Source organism: Furipterus horrens, unplaced genomic scaffold (genome assembly GCF_987537825.1).
Source record: "Furipterus horrens unplaced genomic scaffold, mFurHor1.1.pri manual_scaffold_2, whole genome shotgun sequence".
Taxonomy (NCBI): domain Eukaryota; kingdom Metazoa; phylum Chordata; class Mammalia; order Chiroptera; family Furipteridae; genus Furipterus; species Furipterus horrens.
The window spans coordinates 123726963-123740918 of NW_028327172.1; the positions used below are offsets into that span (position 1 = coordinate 123726963).

At 38.9% G+C, this 13956-nt stretch overlaps 1 protein-coding gene across 4 annotated transcripts in view; it reads left to right on the top strand.

The window, feature by feature from the left end:
• SGMS2 (sphingomyelin synthase 2) overlaps window positions 1-13956 on the top strand; it is a 98395-nt gene that overhangs the window by 1311 nt on the left and 83128 nt on the right. The gene's annotated exons all lie outside the window — the stretch shown is intronic.

Below are 13956 nucleotides of genomic sequence, written 5' to 3' on the forward strand. Positions count from 1 at the left end.
ATGAAGGTAATTGAAATTAAAGTGCAAAAGACCTGTAATGTCTGGTACAAAGCAGACCCCAACAGATTGTAACTGTTTATATATAAATAATAGGGTGTTCCAGCTGGCTCAGGTAATAACCAATTAATTTCCAAAAGCTTTCCTACTTATAAATCAGGTGGACTGAGGTTTTGCGTGTGAAATCCAATATTTCAGTGTGTATACCTAAAAGGTATTTGGTTCCCACCTCTTGTTAAGGAAACTGCCATTCAGTGTTTAAACAAAGTCTGGGTGGCTGAAAGTGAAAGCCTAGAATTTGGAGGAAGACTGGATGTGTGGAAAATTCTCTTAACTTTATCTTTAACTCTTTTTTTTTTCTTAAACCAAAATAAGCTGTGCAAAATTTCCTGTTTGTAGCCCTTCGCTTGGTTTGATGATACTCTTACTTCACAATAATCTTCTGGTTGAAGTGTTGGGTTTTTTTTTTTTTTTTATGAGTTAATATTTAATTTAGTTTCTTTAGTTTCGTTTTTAAGTAAAGCTGGTTGATATATGAACCCAGAGGGAAAACACTTGGACACCTTTGTGTTGCTGCCTCCTGTCCTCAGTTTCTCGTCTCCCAGAATCTCATAACAGCCCTAGGAATTACTCCGAAGAACCCTAAAGCATTGGTTCAGGTGTTATTGAAAACATTTGTTTTTCTGATATCTACAGCATTTAGGGTCAGGGGTCATGGGTGTTCATTCTCAGCGCCATTCTAGAAAGGTCTTGAGCAGTGGCATCCAGAATATCTGAGGTGATCTGGGTGGTAACTTACTTGCTGAGTTACTCCAAGCGAGGTACTTAAACTCTCTGGGATTCTTGTAGGACTTTTTTAAAAAATAAGGAAAAAATAGAAACAATCTTACATCCATTAAAGTAGACAATGGAATAGGAGAACTTTTTTTTAATGAAGTGATACTTTGAAGTGAGATTATTTGTTTTTAAGAAACAACTACTAAGAATTCTAGACAGTTTCATACTAAGGGTAGCCCATCTACCTTTATACAATTCTATTATGGAGAAATTCTGAACCACTGCTATCATACTTTTGTTCAGTTCATTCAGTTGGTGAACATTTAGTGAGCAACTACTATTCCAGACACTGTGTTAGTAGGTGCTATGGACGCTAAGATGAAGGAGACACACTGTTACTGCCCTTGTGGCTTACGGTCCACTAGAGAGAGCCCTTAGGCTTTGATTATGGAAAGGAAAGCATCAAAAAGGAGAAGAGTGGGGAGTTGGGAGGAAACTAGAAGTAATTAAGCTAACTTAGACTTTCTCCTACTGGTAATGCAAGTTCTAGTGGCATTCTAAGGGGTTTTGAATTGGGGCTCTAAAATTATTATAAGGCTGAACAATGTAAATATGCCTTGCTTTACCCAATATTTTATTACTAAGTTTAGTCCTTTAGTTAAATAATTTTAAATATTCTAGGACAGCTTGTTTAAATAATTCTGAAGGGTAAACTCAGCTCAATCAAGATTATTGTTAGGGAAGCACTTTGGTAGGTTTTTAACATAATAATCACTGTGTGTGAATATTCCAATTTATTAATATTTCCACATATTATAAGTACTATGGCACAAGTTAAGCAGATCAGCTGCCACCCAAAAAATTACTGCTATATCCTCAAATTCTTTTTCACCCCATGAACATATACCAGCAAGTATCGAGCTTACTGTTGGCCAGTCAATGTGCCAGTTCCTTTATATACAGAAACTCCTATAATCCTCACTGTAGCCCTATGAGGTAGGTACTATGATTATCTCCTTTTTATTGAGAAAACTGATTTAAAGAAATTAAATAACTTTGCTGAAATTGCACAGTTAGAAAGTTATTCTCTGAAAAATGGGGTTCATTCTCTGCATTACTATATCCTAACTTACTCTTTCTCCACCCAAACATGGGCATCTTTATATCACTAAAATACTCATACAACATCATTTATAGTTTTCTATTATATGTCTGCATTTGACTTAATCCCCTATTTTTAGGCAGTTTGTTTCCAGTTTTCACTATTTTAAACAACTTTGCATTAAATATCCTTCTAGCTATATCTTTGTGCACATCTATGATTATTAGTCATTTTGCATTTTCAAGTGTGATTTATAATGTTTAATTTAGCTGCCCTTTTAAAAACCATATTCAGAAGTAGAAAAGTTTCTCCTTCCTCTTTAAAATTTGAGTTTTAATTCCTGTGTTCCTTTAGTGTTTCTCATGAGTTCGGCAATAGGATCAACATTCTCTGTGGAGCTGCACAATAGGTCAGTAGCTCATTACATAAGGGGTTTATCTGATGAAAATGGAGCACGCAGGCTTTCTTAAAGAACTATTTGTTTGTATTATTGATATTAGCCCCAAGGCAAATTTCTTTGTGGGGAAGGAGAGCAGAATGGAGCAGAGCTAATTGTGCCAAGCAGCTCTCTAAAATAAACTCTTCTTCTTTAATTTGCTTCCCAGTAAGATAGACAAGTTAAATTTTTCAGATACTGTATTTAGCAGATTTACCACTAGGTTTAAAATAAGCATCATCACTTTTAAATAGGTTACCTTTAAAAAAAAAACTTACACATTTGTTTGATTTTTTTGAAAAGTACTGTATTTTTTGCTCCATAAGATGCACTTTTTTCCCCCAAAAAGTGCCAGGGTTGGAGGGGATGGCTGTGTGTCTTAGGGAGCAAATATTGCATCACAGACTGTGATATGTATTATTTGCCCTGTCAGCGGTGGTGACAGCTGTTAGAAGAGGAAGCGGTGGGCCCACGTGAAACCCCTGGGGATGCTTAAATGTCCCACTTTACTGCTGAATCTCAGGGCATCTAGTCAGTATGAAAATAGCGAAGAAAATGATATCAGTGATTGTGAGCAATTGAGCTTCATGAATTCTGACACTAGCAATGATGCGTTCTTGGGGTTCCCAGAAAACTAGAAGAGTACTTGAACCTAAAAGTCTCTCCTCATTTGTTAATGACAGTGATGATGGTTCTTAATACCGCTGTTGACTGCTGTTCACTTTACATGGTTGAAATATTATTGTTATATTTTATTAAATATTTTAGTACACCATTTGGTTCAGAATATTTTTTTTCTTGTTTTTCTACTCTAAACCTAGGTGCGTCTTATAGTGCGAAAAATATGCTATATTATTGGTAAGACATTTTCGGTCTATTTAATGAAAGTGCAGGAACTTTCCATTAGCCATTTTCCATACAGGTGTAGAGCATAACTTCATTTAAACGTTCTCGAGTTTTATTGGGTTGACCAAAAAGTTCATTTTGCTTTTTCCATACGATGGCTCTAGTAGTGCTTAGTCGTTTTTAACTTCATTCAAAATAATTTTGTTATTGTATTATGACAGCTGTCATATCAGCATGCTTTTTTAAAAAACATCAAAATTGGTAATTTTTGTGCAGCTATTTTAATATTGAAGATGGAAAAAGGTATGCAACATTTTCAGTGTATTATGCTTTATTATTTCAAGAAAGGTAAAAATGCAATTGAAACACAACAAAAGATTTGTGAAGTGTATTGAGAAGGTGCTGTGACTGATCTGACATGTCAGAAGTGGTTTGCGAAGTTTCTTGGTTCTGTTGACATTTTAACTAAATAATTCTTTGCTGTGGGGACTGTCTTATGCATTGGAAGATGTTTAGCAGCACCTCTGGCCTCTACCCACTTGAAGCCAATAGCGGGAGAGAGCCAACATACTCAACATATCCAAATCAATAAATTGGTGAAAATGAAGAATATGTCTTTTATTTTATGGAAGAAAACATAACAGACTTTTTGGTCAACCCAATACTATAATATCTTACTTTCTTTGCTACTCTGAGTCAAAATTTTAATTTTTCTTTGGGCTTATTTTGCCATTTCCAATGCTAGTTACTTTAGCTGATAGATATGATAAAGGATGTTGGAATATGAGTGGTATTCAATTCAGCCTCCTCATACAGAATCCCAGATCAGTTCAATTTATTAATTTTTAATAATGACTTGTAATTCAAATCAGAACTTTAAAACAACAGTTAATAGAATTAATGTGTAAAGAGGATAATCAGTTATTTGCTAATTGTTTTTTCCCTACTTCCAAACCCTAATTTGATTATTTGCTTAGAGTTCAAAATTCAGTCTTATAATTTTGTGTCTTAGTTTGATAATGTTGCTTAAAACTTTCAAACCAAAAACATGCACATTCTTAGATTTTTTTTTTTTTTTTTAAGAAACATTAACTGGATTGAGTGTCTTGTATGTACATCTTTTCTTTCAATATATCCCTTTGTTCTGTTTTTTAAAATATTACTTAAAATCACTTGCTAAAATTGTTAAAGCAGAGGGGAATGAAAGGGGATGAAAGGTAACAAATTCAAGTCCCAAAAATCAAGTCAGGTGAAACTGTACCAAAGGGCCCTTCAGGCGGGTTCCACTTCTCTGCCTGGTAGTGCCTGTGCTCAGGCTCACGGGTAGTGACACGTTTCAACTGAGGAAGGAGAGATGCCCTGATGGCAGGGCCAGCCTCAGACAAAACTGGGCAGGAGCTGAAATACCCACCTAAGCATTCTCAACTCTTAAGTTTACGCAGCACACCTGCACAAACCAAGAAAGTGCTCCATGATTATCTGAATAAAGGCAAACTACTGTCCAAATGAAACTGTGGAACTGGAGGCATCATATTTATGAAAAATTAGGGAATAAGCATTTACCCCTGAAGTTTAATCACTTTTTCTTAAGATTATTAGAAATGCAAAATACATGATAAGAATTAAACTTTTAAAAAGCCTTTCCACAAATTGGAAGGGACTGACAAGTAGGGTGTCCCTGGAGGTGGGAAAAGAACTGCAGAGAGAAGATGGGACAGTGCCAAAGGCAGATTCTGTGTTCCTCGAGGGGCGTATGTCCTCTCAAGGCCTGCTGCTAACTGGCTTCTCCTGTTGGAACCGGGGTCATGCGTATGATCCCCCAGGGCCTGGCAGGGGTACAAAAGTGTGTGGGGAGCGTTCCTCACCTGCTCTGCCAATGAGAACCATCCTGGGAGGAGGCTGCCTCTAACGCACACCCCACCCAGAAGGGTTAAGGATACTTTTCCTTATCTGGGAACTACTTCAATTAGGTGGGCTGATCTAACACCTAGAGAAAATGTGAAGGAATATGTTTTTAAATTTTTAAAATTTTTTACTATTTTTTATTTCGGTGTAGGGAAGAGAGTCAAAGAAAGAGTAAGTGGTTTTAGGTCATGGACTGCTTAACTAATGGGGGTGCCGTGGAGGGATACCTTCAGATAGCAGCCATCTCCAGAGAATTGTGGAGACCTTTCAGGAAAAGACTGGTGGCAGCAGTTGGAAGTGAAGGTAAACCTTTGAAACAGAGGGGCCAAATGGAGAGGCTAGACACTCAGGTTAGTTCTCCAAGCTTCATCATACCCAGAGCTGGAGGTAGTGAAGTAAGGCAGTGAGGGTTAAATAATGGTAGGTCCTCTGAGATAGGACATTGAAGGCCAAATCAAATGCTATCTTCATTTTCAGACAGGCCTGCAGAATAGAAATTGTGTTACCTCCTGTGGTAGTAGGAACAACATAGAAAGGTTACTGTACTTGAGGTTGCAGAGCCGGTAGGAGGTAGAGCAGAGATTTGAAGCCAGAGGCAGCGGATTCTAATGCCCATGAACTGCGCAAATTCCATCATGGCTTTCCGTAATGCCTCCACTGGTTTCCGAGATATGGCAGGTTTGTTGGGATGTACTTCTGACACGGGATTGTATATTACCACCCCATCTCCTGGAATGTTTCTCTGATCTGTGCTGCCTTAAGTTCAGGAAGTCGTTGGCAGCCGTCCGTCTCGAGAGACGATGGTGTAGCTTCTTAAGAGTCTATCTGCACTCCGAGAATGGCTGTGCAGTCCGACTCAGGAGTGACACGGTATCTGTCTCCTCCCATGTTGAATCGACATCTTGTGATGACGCTGGAGTGTCCTCTCCAGTGAAGCTGAAGCTACAGAGCCTGGGCAGGGTGATATGGAGGGTCTGCTGTTGCCCATGCAGCAGACCCCCCCTCTCTTCGCAGCTGAAGGATCCAAGGGAAAGACGGAGTCAATACAGCTTGGCTTCAGGTGCGCCGCAGGAGTTGCCGGTGTTGACTACAACGTCAAACCGCCTTAGGGACTCCGGCTCCGGATTTTCTGTCGGGGTTTACTCCCTTAGCCTTTCCCCTGAAGAGGTATGCCTCAAGGCAGCGGAGGTTTTTTGGAGTCAGAGTTTTCCTTCTCTGATGTTCAGGAAGTAATGCCACAAATATGAGTTAGGCCAGCGTGGACTTGAGTCCCAGCACTACCATTACTCACCAGTAGGTGACCTTGAGCAACTTTCCAGATGAACTTCCATTCCCTGGCTATAAAATGGAAATGCAATAGTACTTACTTCATAAGGTGACTGTATGAATGATACTTTATGTGGGTGAAACATTGAGAATAATGGCTGACTCATAGTAAATACTGAGTGCCTCAGCTGTGGTCACTTCTTCACATATAAGCTGTACCTCTAACTTTCAAATCAAAGGGTTCAATCCTTCTACCTCAAAAATCAAATTGTTATTTCTCATTAAAATGGCTGATTTATTTTGTGATTAGAATATCTATTTGTTACATCTCTTTTGTACTGGTAGGGTCTGGATCCTACCCCTCACCTTCCCCTCCTCCTTCAGGGTTAAAATAAAAATATTGAAGTCAGTTGTACACTGCCACTGGATTCAAGAACTTTCATAAGAAGTTTATAAGATCAGCTGTGAATGCTAAAAAGCTTTCAAAGCTGCAATCACAATGTGCCTGGCCTCTCAGCAGATGCTGGTAGTGTTAGTACTGTATAGCCCAAATGCTACTGTTCTTGCAGAACTCAGCCTTCTGAGGAGTATTGTACCATGAACCACCACTGTCCCAGAAAATGCTGGGACCATTAAGAATCACAAACCCTACTGTCCTCCCCAGTGCTCTGCATCTTTCTTTAGGAGGCCCTGAGACAGTTTATTTAACACAGCTGCTACTGTTTCTGGATTTGCATTTGTTCATACAGTTGCTTACCCATCCAGTTATTACTACCCCAGTAGTTGCTACCAAACTTCAATAGCAACAGAGGGCATTGTTTATGTTAAATTATGTGTGTGTGTGTGTGTGCGCGTGTGTGTGTGTGTAAAATATATCCTCTATGATAGATTCGTTAGTGCTGAGAAGTACATTCCCTTGGAATATAGCTTGATTGGCAAGTTATTATCAGGAAGCAGGAATATTTAAAATTTTACTTGACAAATACTTACAGTATGCACTATGTGCCAGGATTTGTTTTGAGCACCGTTAGTCATTTAGTCCTGCTATATCACTGTGAAGAAGATATTATATCCATTGTAGGGTTTCTGTTTGAAACATGTTTAAGTCACCGGCCTCAGGTCACAGAGCAGAATTAGGCTGTAAGGAGACTGTTTGGCTGCAGTCTAACCCTGCAGTGTTCACTGTGGAATGGAGCACGTGTCTCACAGTCAGTGCCCCGTTTGTGTACTTAAGTTTGCAGCTTTATCAAAGGAAAAGCCACACCTGTCCAAACTCCTTATGCTGTCAACTCCTTGTGATTTACCATGTGGAGGATTGCAACTAGGTTATATATTTGATTCTTGTTATTGGAAGATATTGATGCTAAATTTTCCATGTAGTATTGTCAGACATTTTTCTCTGAAGGGTCCTGAGTCAGGCCTGGTGGTGGTCTGGGAAAGCAACGATGTATTTATTCTCTCTCCCGTTTCAGTGTTCAGCACCCTCAACTCAGCAAGAAGAGCGGCAGATTACCCCTGCTATTCTAATGTGTGGGGGTGTTTTTTTATGTTTGTTTGTTTGTTTTTAGTTTTAGGGCTTTCACCTATCGTAAATCAAAACAGTTAAATATCCTTATTTGAGGAGAGCGGCTTGTACATGTGAGGTTTATCTGGCTATTTTCTAATTACTATTGAAGACAGCGGTAGGCAGAATACGAGTCCCCCAAAGTTGTTCACAGCTGTTATTTTAGTACATGGCAAAGGGGAATTAAGGTTGCTAATCCAGTGATGTTAAGATATGGGGATAATCTCAGGTTTTCTGGGTGGACCCAATGTAATCACAAGGGTCCTTGTAAGTGCAAAAGGGAAGCAGAAAAGTCAGAATGAGAGAGTTGACAGCAGGAAAACTCTTAACAGCCATTGCTAGCTTTGGAAATGGAAGGAACCATGAGCCAAAGAATGCACACAGACTCTAGAAACTGGAAAAGTCAAGGACACGTGTTCTTGCCTGGGTCCCAGAAAGAAACACAGCCATGCTGACCCTTTGATTTTCACCCAATGAGATCTGTTTTGCACTTCTGACCTCCAGAAGGGCAAGAAAATAAATTTGTTTTGTTTTAAGCCACTGAATTTGTAGGAAGGTATTGAAGCAGCAACAGGAAACTAATACAGAGAATTACTAGAACTATCCATGTTTTGATTTGTTCCTATGTCAGCCGTGGGAAAGGGCTGCCTAATTTCATGATACATGGTTACGGACACATGAGGCATACCAAGTGTTTACATTTTGAGGCTATTTTAGCTTACATATAAAATTAACCACTTTGGGGCAGGGGGAGTTAAGGGGAGTTAACTTTTGGTAACTACATTTTTATAACTAGCAAATATTTAAAATGACAGTACGAAGGTTTCAGCAAAAAATAGTCTTACTGATTCTGGAGCAAGTGGAGCTGTGTTGGCCTTTTTCATTACAGCTGCCTGACAGAGGGGATTCTGCATCCCACATAGAGGTGGTCATCACCTTGCATTTATTTGGGGTAAGCTGGTGGCTTGAATGTGGCGGTCGATTATTATTTGAGTTTTCACTTAAGATTCCCTTTAAATTTTTTAACCATTTATTTGCTCTGCTTATGTCACAATGTTCTTATGAATTCTCTGAAAGCAAGGGCACATCTATACAAGGGCTTCCCAAATTGTAATGAATTAAACAAATAAAAGGTGTTATCATTCATTGGCTCATCTGTAGTAAGTACCTAGGGGGCTATAATACCCCAGAGTAGACGACATCTTGAAATGGAAGTGTCAATTACTGAAATTAAAAATAACAAGAAATATTGTCATGCATGGAGTTAGTTTTTTTCTTAAGAAATCCTCCAACAGCAATCTTACCTTGTGATTTAGAGACAAACTTCTTTCAGTTAAGGGCCTCCTGTTGGTACAATGTAGAAAGAGCACCAGAGTAAGAAATAAAATCTTGTAAATCTTCCTGTCTTGGGAAATAAAATACAGGATAATGTAGGATTTTTTTTTTTTTTTTTTTTTTATAACTTCAAGGAAATATGGTGGAGAATTAGCTGGATGGTGTAAATATACACCTAGCAGTTTCTTGGGGATGGGGTGGTATAGACTCTCTTATGTAGAAATATAAAAATAATAGAAACTCTTAAAATCATGAGACAAGATATTTTCATATTTGCAATTCTTTTAAATATAACCGTTTTAAATCTGAAATTGCTCTGTTTAGGGTGATATATAGATATATATAATTATCAATTTCCTCTTATAAATGTGAAGATGTAAAAAAAAAAAATCAAATGATGTGAGTGAAGGAAAGTTTTGATCTGTTTTCTAAAATGATCTTGTCTAGAAAGTTCTCAAGACATGGCTCTGTGGGTGTCATGCCCTACATGACTGACTCATTTGCTTGCATTTTATCCTCAGCAAGCAATTATTGGTTAAGAGTTTGCTTTTCCCTGCCAATATCTATAGCAGAATGAGGATGTCTTGACTATGTACATGATCAAGTGAGGATGTCTTGACTATGTACATGATCAAGTAAGTACCTTCACTAGTCATCTCCCAGCTATCATTGATAAATTAAAAATTTCATGTTTTCTGTTGCATCTTTGTTATTACAAATCAGAGCTCCAGAGCTCATCTCTTCTGGGCGAACTGATTAAATAGTTTCTGAGCTTCCAAAGACCAGACCCTGGACCAGTGGCTGGCCTACCCCCAGGATGTAACCATCCTATAAGAACCCATAGCAGTGGATTTCATACCAAAAAAATCTCCCAACCACAGGGCAAGCGACTGTTCTCACAAAGTTCTCAAGATAGGTTGCCTTGGACTTCATAAATGTGTTGACTCTACCAAGTACCTGTACAACAGTTGGCTGTTGGCTGAAACAGAGTCCAAGCCCTCCTTAATTCCTTCTGAAATTGATTAATACATTCAACACGATTTTTCAAGCACTTGCTTTGTGCTAAGGATTCAGTGAACCATGGTCAAGGTTTCTACCCTAATGGAGATTGAGTTTATGTGTTGAGAGAGGAAAAGGTGTTGAAAAGGGAGGTTGAGCAGATGATAAGTGAGCAAAACTAATAAACAAGATAAGTGCAGATTTGGACTTCTTTGAAAGGAGCATGGTGGCACAGTAGAGAGTGACTAGGGACACCTGCAATAGCACTGTCAGGAAAGGTTTGTTGGAAGAAGTCAGCCTGGGGAGGGAAAGTGCTTGGTCACACAGGGAAAGGGAGGGAGGCCAGCCTGGCTCCAGTGTCTGGGCAGGAGAGAGTGGCGAGAGAGAAGGTGGTGAGGCAGGCAGGACCAGGTTGGGTAGGGCTTGCAGACGTTGTAAGCAGTGAGTGTCTCATTCCAAATGCAGTGAGAAGGCATTGAGAAGTGATCCAAGGAGGAGAGGGGTATGATCTGAGTTACATTTATAACAACTGTGTAGCTTAGCTGCTGGGCAGAGTAGAGTAGAAAGGGACAAGAGGAGAAGCAAGGAGATCAGTTATGAAGCTATTGGCAACATTCTCCATAAGAAGTTATGTGGCTCAGAGCAGATTGGTGGAATTGGAGGTGGAGAGCAGTGGATAGATTTGAGAGGTTTGGAGGTATAACAGAATCAGCAAGACTTATGAAGATAGGTTTGGATGGGTGACATGAGAGAATAGGAGAAATCAAACAGGACTCCTAGTGTTTTGGTGGGTGACGGGCTTGACGGGAATAGAGTTCTGTTTTGGCCATCGGTTAGTTTGCGTTGCCTATTAGTCATCTTCATGGAGACAGATTTGAAATGTTCGGCAGTGACTGAGAGACCTGCATTCAGGGACAAGGTCAGGGCCAGAGTTGTGTCAGCATAGAAGTGGTGTATAAAGTTAGGAAAATCATCTATGGAGGATTTGTAGGCAGAGCAGGGAGATAGAGATCAAACCCTGAGGAATAGCAGAGTTAATAGGTCAGGTGGGAGACTGTGGAGTAACCAGTGAGGTAGGAAGAGGCTAGAAGAGCGGTGTTCCAGATGCAAAACAGAATTGCGTTTAAAGCAGTGTGGAGTCATCAGTTCTGTTGTAAGTTCTGGAGGAGTTGAATAAGATGAGAACACAGTGTTCATTGGGTTTTGCAATGTGGAGGATTCCTTTAGGTGGTGATCTTGTTGAGCCGTATTTAGAGTGATTTAAAAACACAAGAGAGCCCTGGCTGGTGTGGCTCAGTGGATTGAGCGCCAGCCTGCAAGCCAAAGGGTTGCCGGTTTGAGGGGGCGCACGAGAGGCAACCTCACATTGATGTTTCTCTCCCTCTCTTTCTCCATCCTCTCCCTCTCTCTAAAAATAAGTAAATAAAATCTTTTAAAAAAATACAAAAGTGAATTGACCTCCAGCCTCCCCTGTAGGGCACTTTCCTCACTCTCTCCCTTCTGCACCCCCCTGCCACCCCCACACGTGGGCTAGGTGCTCCCTCTTTGTTCCAGGGTACTTAGGCCTTTCTTGGTCACTGGGCTCCCATATTGTATGTAACATATTGTACGTAATTTCCTGTTGAAATTATGTTCCTTCTAGACTGAGCTTCTTGAGAACAAAGTTTATACTTTTTTTTTTTTTTTTTGGTGTTTCCTAGCATGATGCGGACACTCAGTACATGTTTCTGAATTAATGAGTTGTGTATTCTCAACTACTCTTTTTCTGTCTGTATTACATTTGTGGACCTTCTTAGGGACACATGTGAAAACCTGTGGAAATCACTTACGTGTTTCAGAAACCTTATCTTTTCCCATCTCTGCATTCTTTTGGTGAAGTCACTGCAGTTACTCCCTACACGTCACCATTTTTGAAACTTGACTTGCCCCATTGCATACCTAAATATCATACAGGCCCAGTAGCACCTGACCTTAGCAACCTTAAAAAGGTTCTTGTTAACAAGTCCCTCCCCCACCCCACCCCCCGCTGCCCTTGGAAGTTATTTTCCCACCAAGGCTGTGTAGAAGTGTTTTCTTTTTTCTGCACTACTGTCCCTTTCTTTTCCACTTCGTTATCCATCTGTTGCAATACCCCAATTATACCAGTTGCTGTGGAGATATTAAGTGTATTGCTAATAATGGCGGTTATTCCTTTAGGTGGAACAATAGAAGCAAGAGGAGGATTTTAATCTTGTTTTTGTGCAGATGTTTCCTAGTAACAAAAATAACTAAGTGCTTCTAGAGACTGTGGTGCAGAAGTGATATGGGGCCAGATTATGTGTTTAGAAAGGACTGGTTTTCTTAATTAAAGAAAATATTAATATAAGTTGGTCCTGTTAGAGATTAATTCCATATTTAAATAGTAAATTATTTATTTTTTTATATCCTTTGTTTAACAGGATGTTCCCTTATAAAGACAAAATGTTTTGTGGACTTCATCTTCTAAAATTCATTTCATAACCTTTTTAAAAACTTTGCTAAAGGAGACACATTTTAATATTGTTCCTCTGATGTTTATTTCCTGAAATATTGTGGTTTTTTTATGGACTTTATTATAATTAAATTGATTATGTATCCTGGTTATATGTCCCGGCATATACCTGTTGTCCTGGTATAATTATTAGTAAGGCTCTCTTTTACTTTCAAAACTGGCCTGGTTAGGAAGTTAAATTATATCGTCACCCTAATTAAAGACCACATGTAATAGAAAACTGAGGGTATTAAATATTTTTTGTTTTAATCCACATAACTTTTATATAGAGGTATATATGGATATAAGTGAATTATACATACATGCATAAATATACACACATGCACATATATATGCTTTTTCTTTTGCTCTTTCCAACTAAACTTATTGTTTAGAACTTGCCAAATGTCTTGATACTGTAGAAGGATTATATATATAAATAGATAAATATAAATATAAACATATAGATGTAAGTTTTGTTGTTGTTGTAAGCAAGTTGAATGAACTTTGGTCTTCCTGATTTCCTCCTGTTATAGTTTTACTAAGATGTATTTCACTGTAATAATGCCTGACCTGGCTCCTCCTAAATGGGCAGAAGCTATTTTCAGGACTGTAATAAGGTCCAAATGTCCGCTATTCTGACTTAAAACAATTTCTCATATCTCTGATTTGATTTCCCTCTGCCCAATATACTTGCTCTCTTCTCGTTCACATTAGGTTTCCCCCCTACTTGTGGAATGGGTGTATATATATCCTAGACTGTTCCCTGGCCTCTTCTCTCTATTAACAGCTTAGTTAATGATGCACCTGAAAGCAGAACAACAGCCACTGGAATAAGAAAGGGAAGATCTTTAAAATTCTCAGACATCTTGAAAAGTAAAAGATGCCATTTTGATACGCAGTCTTTCATGTAAAAAATATGCACATTCCTTCCCCAACCCATTCCCCTTAATATAAAGTGTATTACAGTATTTTAAAATCTCTAAAAATCATGCTAAAATTTTTATAATTGATAAAGATTTTATAGAAAATTGGTAGGTTATGCTCTGGGACCCAGGGAACCTTGAAATGGTTTTAAATGAAAATAAGAGTTAGTGAATTGCTAGTAATGGAGACCCTCTCTTGAGGTTAATCTCTAGAAAACGGTCCTGGCACACTCTACAGTATGTCAGGAGAGTCCAAGTTGGTGAAGAGGAAGGGCTTGGCGAGAACCAGCGAGC